Source organism: Panthera uncia (genome assembly GCF_023721935.1).
Source record: "Panthera uncia isolate 11264 chromosome A1 unlocalized genomic scaffold, Puncia_PCG_1.0 HiC_scaffold_17, whole genome shotgun sequence".
Classification (NCBI taxonomy): Eukaryota; Metazoa; Chordata; class Mammalia; order Carnivora; family Felidae; genus Panthera; species Panthera uncia.
The window spans coordinates 22,569,209-22,579,418 of NW_026057577.1; the positions used below are offsets into that span (position 1 = coordinate 22,569,209).

General features: G+C 42.3%; 1 pseudogene; it reads left to right on the forward strand.

Moving 5' to 3' along the window:
* Positions 1–4,801: 4,801 nt before the first annotated feature.
* Positions 4,802–9,551, forward strand: LOC125935457 (5'-nucleotidase domain-containing protein 2-like; annotated as a pseudogene).
* The last annotated feature ends 659 nt before the right edge of the window (positions 9,552–10,210 follow it).

The window sequence follows — 10,210 nt, forward strand, 5'->3', positions numbered from 1 at the left end:
TTTCTCATTAGTTTAAAAAAATCAAAGAAGTCAATCAACCAACTACATTTATTCAATCAAAATCAGTAAGGGCAATGAACTTTGTATTAAAATTAGCTTTAGGGGAGCCTGGGTGGCTCAGTTGGTTAAGCATCTGACTTCAGCTCAGGTCATGATCTCATGCCTCATGAGTTCGAGCCCTGAGTCGGGCTCTGTGCTGACAGTTCAGAGCCTGGAGCCTGTTTCAGATTCTGTGTCTCCCTCTCTCTCTGCCCCTCCCCCACTCTCTCTCTCTCTCTCTCTCTCTCTCTCTCTCTTTCTCTCTCTCTCTCAAAAATAAATAAACATTAAAAAAATTAGCTTTGCTCAGGGATTATTTCTCTGAAAGCTATTGTTAGTGTTTCTTTTAATTCCTATAGAAGTAATATCTGTGTTCCATAACTATATGTGTAACACTGTGGAAGGCAAGTTTCAGTGGACATTATAGCAATGAAATAACTTGGTTATTGATATCAATAATTCAGAATATATTATAACACATTACAGGTAAGATTTGTCTTAAGTCTTTACATTAAGAAGGGCAATAAAAGTTAGAACGGAGAACATCTTTCTCTTTCCTCCTCAGTACCATTTTAGGAGACGGGATAAGTTTGTTGTTCTGTGTTGGAAACATAGGCAGTGCAGGGCTTTTGCTGTAGAGGTTGCCATATGCTCGCTCAGCCTTGCTTCTTCGTCCAAGACAAACAGCTAGACGATATGTGTCAGTATTCCTTGCAGTTTGATGTCACTAGACAACTGAATTCTGTCTAATACAACATGAGTAGAGTTCATGCATGACTTTTAGGCCCGGTCCATTTAAAACTCTTCCACCACTTTCCATGCATATTCATTGCACTGCTTTCCTGAGTACATGCAGAAAATCCAGGAGGAGATTTCCATGCCTTAAGGAACAATGGGAAAAGCCTGATTCCTGAATGGTGCTGACCAGAAATTCACAATTGGACCCTGTACATAAGAGATAAACTATATGGTGCACAAGACTGAGATTCGAGGGTTTATTTCCTACAAGCTACTTTACTACCCTAGCTAATACAACTTAGAACAAAGGTTAGAATCTCTGATAGGAACTTTCGAGACCTTGAATTTTATTTTCTTAGTAAATTCATATCAAAATCAAAGAAATTAGGTTTATATATAACTATGGGCAGTTAAGTCTTCTTTTTCCAAAGAAGATTGTGAAAGCTGGTGAACGTAAGACAAGTAAAAACATTCTTATCTCTTAAAAGCCAGTGAAAATTTAAAAATATAGAAAACATATACTAGGTCAAAATCAGTATCAAGAATTGCTTAAGAAAAGGAGAAACTCAGCAAAAGAAGTTAAATTGATAGTGGTAACAAATATTATATAGTAAATTATGTGCATAGGAATATTCGCCTAAATCCATCCTCTGCCTGTGATTCACAAAAGGAGATGTAATGGCTATAAAATGCTGTTTTGTTTTCAGGGGCGTCCAGAGCAGAGTATGAAAGGTGAAGGTTTTTTGTTTTTTTTTTTAAATTTTTTTAATGTTTGTTTATTTTTAAGAGAGATAGAGACAGAGTGCAAGCGGGGCAGGAACAGAGAGAGAGAGGGAGACACAGAATCTGAAGCAGGCTCCAGGCTCTGAGCTGTCAGCACAGAGTCTGACGTGGGGCTTGAACTCACAAGCCATGAGATCATGGCCTGAGCCCAAGTCAGACACTCACCCGACTCAGCCACTCAGGTGCCCCTGTTTGGGTTTTCTTTAAAGGTGTCAGCACATTTTCCACCTCTCCCAGAACATTAAATATTAAATATTTAAAAACCAGGTTTGGTTTTTTGAAAGAGGGGCAAGAACTTAAAGAGAATTGTGAAGGAATCTGAGTGCACAATCTTTCTGCATTTTTGTTTCAGCCTTGTACAATTCTATTATTTAAAACTAAATTGACAGTATCTTTTTATAGTGACCTGTCTTTATTGAAAAAACTATTTAGTTTTCTGAAAAACAATGATTTTTGCATTCAATTCTCATTGGTTTACATAATATTCATCAAAAACTTGTTTGGCAGCCATAGATAGGATAGATTTTATAGTAGACTGATTGACTCTTGGTAACCACCCATGTGGTAACAGCAGAGATTGGCTTTGTAGCAGTGAGAGTTCAGCATGCCATGGGCATTATGCACATTGCTTTACAGGGGGAACGTGGAAAGGTAATGAATCCAGAGAGCTGGCTCGGAGGAGCTGGGTTAAGAGAATGCAGACTCATGTTTTGATGATGCTCACTCTACCCACAGGGTCCGAGCTCCCTGATGCTTTTTCCTCCACTGCTCAGAGTATGCCTGGGACGTTATTCCACCTGGTCTCCTCTGATGACCACATGGGTCACCTGTTCGATTCCTGACCACTTCCGCCAGACTCTTCCAAGCCACACACCATATTCAGATAGTGGGTGCTACCACGGCTGTGTCAAGTTCTGCTGTGCCTGGCAGTATCGCTGCTTCTCTTGAACCCAGTGATTCCCTGCTAGGCACTGTTCCTCTGGTGTGCTGAGGCTTTCAGGGTATCATAGCTATGCTGTTTGCAAAGTGTCTGCATGAAATGCTTGCATTCAATATCTTACGGAAATATAAGTGAAATAACTCCTTCGGGAGTTAACTCCTCAACTTGCACCCAGCCCATGGCAAACCCATCTCCGTATACATATATACATAAGGATTAGGACAGTAATTCAGATGAGGCTGGTAAAAATATAGATGCCAAGCAATTTTGACAGAAGTCTATGCGGTCTAGTCACTAATGTGGGTTATGATCATCTGCAAGACTCTAGTTTCTCTTTAGGATTATATATTTTCCAGGATTCTTCTCATTTTTTCAAGCTAATGTGCCTAGGCTTTCCTGTTCCCAGAGAGAAATACATCTTAAGCTCATGATGACACTTGATAACCTAAATATAAGCTTAATTATAACATGGCTATCTCCTGAATAAAGCCTAGCCTAAATAAAGATAGTTTTCAGTTACCTGTGTAAAGAACTATTCCAAAATTTAGCAGCTTAAAACAACAACCTTTTAACTGTATTATGATTTTGTGTGTCAGAAATTCAGACAGGGCTCAGCTGGGCTCTTCTGTGTCTCCACATGATGTTGACTGGGTTCGCTCAGTGATATTCAGCTGATGACCAGGTTGGACTGGGGGAGCCAAATTGCCTTCACTTGTGCCTGGGACCTTAGGAAGGATATCTGGAAAACTACTCTCCCCTGTTCTCCTATTCATCTCCATGTAGTCTCAGGACCTATTTGTTCTCTGCAGGATGTAGCTGGACTTCACAGCAAAATATTTCCAAGGACATAGTGACGTAAATTAAATACTTGTCGGTGTATAAGACGTATATTCATATGTATATTTACACACACATATGTGTATACATATATATATTATTTTGCGCTTAGATGATAGATGTATTAGGTATGGGTGTTTGGTTACAAGCCATATTCATGTGATCCCTCTAGTCAATAAAATCTCTACTGTCAACTGAATATATTGATTGTTGATTTAGTGCTCCTACATGAATGAGGCTCACTTAATCCTCAGAAGAACCCTATTAGGTAAGTATTATTATTGTTGTAACTTTAGAGATGAAGAAACTGAAGTTTAAAGGCTAAAGTGAACTTCCCAAGGTGACACAGAGTGTGGTAGCAAGTACTGCCTATGGTTAGTCCTGTGCCCCATCTCTGGAGTATCTTGCTTGGGGAGGGTGCATGGTAGAGCCTAGAGTGAATGAAGTAGGGATTGAGTCTCATGGGTAATGGAGTCTCTCTCCAGTGGGACTGGAGTCAACCCCATTAAGGGACCTAGGGGCTAGGTCAGGACGCAGCAGAGACCGAAATCTTGGTAAGAGCCAGTGAAAGCCCCACTTACCCCTCCTCCTCAGTCATAGCCATCTTTAGGCATTCACAGCTAGAAGATAGAGCTTTTTTCAGCTCTATAAAAAGATAGAGGAAAGATAAATATATGGCTATTATCTGAACCAACTCTTCAACAGTGACCATTCCAGAGAGACTGATGGTCTGAACATACGAACTACTTTTGGCACACTGTCCAAGTCATTTACACTGGCTGGACCAGACACATGAACTAACCTGGATGTGATGATGGCTTGCACCATAGATATAATGGGCTTGAAACCCTGGTAAGTACCAATAATTGCATTACCCTTGAGTCTTACATGTAGACAGGAGGTTTTCATAAGACCAGTCTAAGAGTGAGGTCTTAGTCTCATCTTAAAATCTCTAGGATGAGCGAGGCCAGGCAACATGCTGGCAATTAGCAAGAAAAGAGTGGCCTCACTTGAAGTCTGCACATTCAGATTTTTATTGGGGTTAGGGAATGTATACATGTTACAGGTGTGATGATGAAAGTCAACACAAGGAAAGTCTGGGATGAGGGCTGCCAACACTAAGGGATAAGCAGATCTTTACATAGAGGAGTTGAAGATAATGTCATATTGCTGTGAGCTCAGGAAGGGTAACAGGAGGGGTAGGAGATGGCTTAATTTTAAAATAAATTCAAAGTTTTACCTGTTACATGGTTCCGGACATTTTAATGTCAGTATCAAAATTGTTACTTCCAAGAACAGGAAAAATATTGTCCCATCAAATAAAAATAAAAGACATTGGAAGACAAAATAATGTTTTATTATTACATTTCAAGAATGAGTTGTGTTTGAGGTGCCTGGGTGGCTCAGTCACTTAAGCGTACGACTTTGACTTAGGTCATGATCTCACAGTTCCTGAGTTCGAGCCCCGCATCGGGCTCTGTGCTGACAGCTCAGAGCCCGGAGCCGGCTTCAGATTCTGTGTCTCCTTCTATCTCTGCCCTCCTCTAATTCCGCTCTGTCTCCCTCTCTCTCTCAAAAATAAATAAACATTTAAAAAAATTTAAAAAGAAGAAGGAGTTGTGTTTGTCCAATACAACTCTGTATAATGCAACATTAAATGATGGTTTTCAATGATCAAATACATTAAACTGTTTAGAAGAGTTATAAATACTTTTAAGTCTATCACAGGAACAAATTTATAGTGTCTGCATGTTCAAAAAAATATTTTTTTCATTTTACAGAGAGAGAGAGAGAGCACATGAGCAGGAGTGAGAGGCGGGGAGGGGAGAGAGAGAGAGAGAGAGAGAGAGAGAGAGAGAGAGAGAATCCTAAGCAGGCTCCATGCTCAGCATGGAGCCCAACACTGGGCTCTATCCCTTGACCTTGGATCGTGATCTGAGCTGAAATCAAGAGTTAGACTGAGCCACCCAGGTGCCCCCCATTTTCAAAATTTAATTGTCATGTTACTTTCTCCAGAGTTCAAATATTGAACTCCTTAAATGTTATATAAAAAAGGATAGTCTAAATAGGTAGTTGAAATAAACTAAACGAATAAAACTAAATACATCAACCACTAATATCTAAGGTAACTGGTTTATTTTCCATTTCTAATCCAAGTTTCTTTCATATCTTCATAAAACTGTCCTTCCTCACTTCTAGTAGCATCATACTTTTTCTTATGTTTGAGTTTCATTTTTAGTATGATTGTAGTATGAATATATCTACTAAGCATATATCATGTCTGATATTTCAATTAGACGTTGAAGCAGAACCTAGCTGTTATAAATATCTCATAGTGATAACCTCTTTTCCAGCAGTGTCATGGGATAATCTGTCATTGTGTAGACTTATTATATTTAAGTACCGTCAAAGCAACATTAAGACAGTGTTTTATTTTCATGAAACATCTGTATCTTCTCATTCACAGTTACTTACTGGCTCCTTATTTATTTATTATTTTTTAATTTCCCAGTGGATAACTGTGGCAGTTGCTTCTATATTTTCCTAGTGATAAATCCCAATACTTCATCAACCTTATATTTTAGCACATTAGTTGCTCAAATAGATTTCATATCACCGTATGTTTCTGCTGTCTGTTCATATGCTATTTTCCTTAATTCAGGAAATGAGGAAAAAAACTGTTCTTGCTCTTTTTGCTGATACAGTATGTTATTATTTTATAACAGGCTTGAAAGTAACCTTTTCTTTTTAATTGCTAGGGAAGAACATAATGTGCACTGTTATCTCTATATAAATTAGAATCTCAGAATTTGCACAAAATGAAGTATATAAGTCTACATAGGAATGGTAACGTAAAAGATGAATGTCGAAGTGACCATCAGACTATTAGTTTTCATTAACTTAAAGGAGAGTCTGCTAGGGAGGAAAGGACCCAAAAGCACAAGAAAAGCAAAGAAAGGCAACCAGGCTCACTCAAGGGAAGGGAAGGGAAGGGAAGGGAAGGGAAGGGAAGGGAAGGAAAGGGAGAGGAAGGGAAGGAAAGGGAGAGGAAGGGAAGGAAAGGGAAAGGAAGGGAAGAGAGGGAAGGGGCAGGGAGGGGAGGGAAAGGAAAGGAAGGGAATGGAGGGGAGGGAAGAGAAGGGAAGGGAGGGGAGGGAAACAAAGGGAGGGGAGGGAAGGGAAGGAAGGGGAGGAGAAGGGAAGGGAGGGGAGGAGAAGGGAAGGGAGGGGAGGAGAAGGGAGGGGAGGGGAATGGAGGGGAGGGGAGGGGAGGGAAGGTTTACAGAATTTAAGAAAAGGGGATGGGGCGTCCAACTTGGCTCAGGTCATGACCTTGCCATTCATGGGTTCGAGCCCTGCATCAGACTCTGCTGAGAGCTCAGAGTCTGGAGCCTGCTTTGGATTCTGCCTCTCTCTCAAAAATAACTAAACATTAAAACACACACACACACACACACACACACACACACACAGAAAAGGGGATGTCAGAAAAAGAGGGATGGGCAAATCTCAAACCATTCAGATATCCACATTACAGGTTTTGAAATTTATTTAAGGAAAACTAATCTAAAATTTGTGAAAATATTCCTTGAAGAGCCATGATTTTAGAATTATCTTCACTGTCATCAGTTTTCATTGCAAGTAGATTGACCATTTCAAACAGAAATAGGGCTTTTATGCAACAGGATAAAAAAACTGTAGGTAAGTTGTAATTGCTCAGGAAAGAAAGGCAAGTAGAATTAGTAAGGATACTATTGATGGTTAATATCAAGGGGCACAATGGTAGAATGGAAAGGGTGTGAAGTGGTTCTTGAGCTGCCCCACTGCAGATGATCCCAAACACGGTTGGGCAAGTTAAATTTTCTGGGCCTCAGCTGCCTGTGGTGGAAGATGATAGATTTGTTCTAAGAAAACTTTAAAGTTCTTTTTTGAGTTTACAATTCAAGAAAAATGCTTTTCTTTTTTTTTTTAATTTTTTTTTTCAACGTTTTTTATTTATTTTTGAGACAGAGAGAGACAAAGCATGAACGGGGGAGGGGCAGAGAGAGAGGGAGACACAGAATCGGAAACAGGCTCCAGGCTCCGAGCCATCAGCCCAGAACCTGACGCGGGGCTCGAACTCACGGACCGTGAGATCGTGACCTGGCTGAAGTCGGACGCTTAACCGACTGCGCCACCCAGGCGCCCCGAAAAATGCTTTTCAAAGTCTTATAAGAAAAGGTCGCAGATCTCTATCAAGATGATGTCATGCATTTACAAGATGTTCTGTTAGAACCCTAAAATTATAAGGAGCTCATTTAAAGAACATATGCCCTGGGGCACCTGGATGAGTCAGTCCCTTAAGTGTCCAGCTTGGGCTGGGGTCATGATCTTGTGGTTTATGAGTTTGAGCCCCACATCAGGTTCTGTGCTGACAGTGCAGAGCCTGCTTGGAATTCTTTCTCTCTCCCTCTGTCTCTTCCCCTCTCTGCTTGTGCTCTCTCAAAATATATAAATAAACTTAAAAAAATAAAATGAAGAACATATGCACAGTGGCACTCCAATGTAAATTTACTCAGACCATGTAAATCATTTGTGCCTTAGTGCTTATAGAAAATAGTACTGTTGGGAGGACTGCGTGGGCAACAGCGTGGTGTGTGACAGGCATGGGGCTATAGGGCTGTGGGAGGCCACTTAGTGCTAGCTGCTGAGCAGGGGTTGCTGGGGATAGGCCATGAGCCACCTTGACCTCATCCTCCTGCCTTGGCCGTGGCCCCTGGGTCCCAGCATCCATAGCCCGAGGGCCCTGAGCTCTACCTGGCTCATTACCAGGACATGTGGAGACTGGTGCATGACTGCCCCCTCTGAGATCTGCTGTCTCCTGAACCCAGCAGCTATCTATGCCAACAACGAGATCATCCTGCCTGATGTTGAAGACCATGGCTTGGAATACCACTATATGCTGGCCCAATACACAGATGTGTTGCACTCTAAGATCTTCAGTGCCACCTGTGACGTCCTGATTAACACTATAAGTACCCAGAGAGGATCTGGAAATATGACTATGACCCCAGCTTTGCTATCGAAGGCCTCCGCTACATTCAGAAGAGCCTTCCGGTGAAGATTGATGCCTTCCAGTACATGATGCTGGGGATGGCCTCCAAGGGCCTCCAGCCTGTGCCTGAGGAGGAGGTGATCCACCTATATGGGGACACCCAGTACATCCACTGTACCAGATGAGTGGCTTCTGTGGAAAGGGTCTTCCATCCAGAAGTTCATGGACATCTCCCTGCCACAGATGGCACTCTGTCCTGCAAGGTGGACCACTTCCTAGGTCACTGACCAAGCTCACCTCTGCAAGGATGTGACGGGTGCCATTCGAGCCATGGATGTGAAGGGCCTCGTGTACCAGTGGATTGGGCGGGATATGGACAAGGACATCCTGAGAGGGGATGAGACATTTGCTATCCTGAGCTGCCCGGTGGCCCATAGGAAGCAGCTGTTCCTCACCACTAACAGTCCTTTCAGCTTCATGAACAAGGGGATGTGGCACAGGGTGGGTCCTGACTGGCGCCAACTCTTCAGTATGGTCATCGTCCAGGTGGACAAGCCCAGCTTCTTCACTGACTAGTGCAAACCTTTCAGAAAACTTGATGAGAAGGGTTCCCTGCACTGGGACCACATCATATGTATGACTTCTTGCACCTGACAGAATAGGGTGGTCTCTGCGTGCTCTACTTCAGAGACCACGTGTACAGTGACCTGGTGGACCTCATGCTGTGGGTGCCATCATTCCTAAGTTAGAGCGTGAGATTCACGTCATCAGCATGGAGCAGTACAATACATGGACTCACTGACATGGCAGCAAGCGCTCACGGGGCTGCTGGAGAGCATGCTAACCTACCAGTATGCCAAATCGCTGTAGGTTCTGGCTGCCTGGATGAAGGAGCTGCAGGAGCCAAGGTGCATCACCAAGGCCCCGTTCGATGCTCAGTTTGGGAGCATGTTCACACCCTCCACAACCCCACCTACATCTCATGGTGCCACATGCCCTTTTCTGACCTCTACACGGCCTCCCCAACTGTCTGCTCAACTACCTTGTGCACCTCACCTTCTGCCCACACTGCAAGCCCTTGCAGCCAGAGGTACCACTCTGGATGGACCAGCTCTGCACTGGCTGCAGGAAGACACCCTTCCTTGGCGACATGACCCACATCCACTGAGTGCACCTTTACTCTCCAGAACAGGGCCTTAACCCCTCATGCCCCGCCCACTCTGGGCATCAGTCCAGGGCAGGCAGTAAATGTGGTCTCTCTCCTGGAAAAAATAAAAAAGAAAGATCGTACTTTTGGTCAAACCTGAAACTCTGGCAGTATCTATCCTTTGTAGTCATGAACAGGGACTATCTTACAGTGCTCCCATCTTATGAAATGTGATGGGATTCATGTTTAGCACAAATTCCTCTATGGAGAAGTTTCACATTGAGTCCAAAGTTGATGACTTGATTATTCATTCTTGACTTTTAATCTTCTTTGTGTGTGTCTGTGTTTACAGAAGATAAAAATGTAATTTCTATTATACAGCTATTAGAATGATTAAAATAAAAAAAACACTGACAACACCAAATGCTGGCAAGAATGTGAAGCCACAGAAAATCTCATTCATTGCTGGTGGGAATGCAAAATGGTTCAAGCACTTTGGAGGACAGTTTGGCAGTTTCTTACAAAAGTGAATATACTTTTACCATAGGATCCTGTAATCATGCTCTTTGGTATTTACCCAAATGAGTTGAAAACTCATATCCACACAAATACTTGCATGTGGATCTCTGTCACAACTTTATTTATAATTGTCCAAAATTGGAAGCAACCAAGATATCCTTCAGTAGGTGAT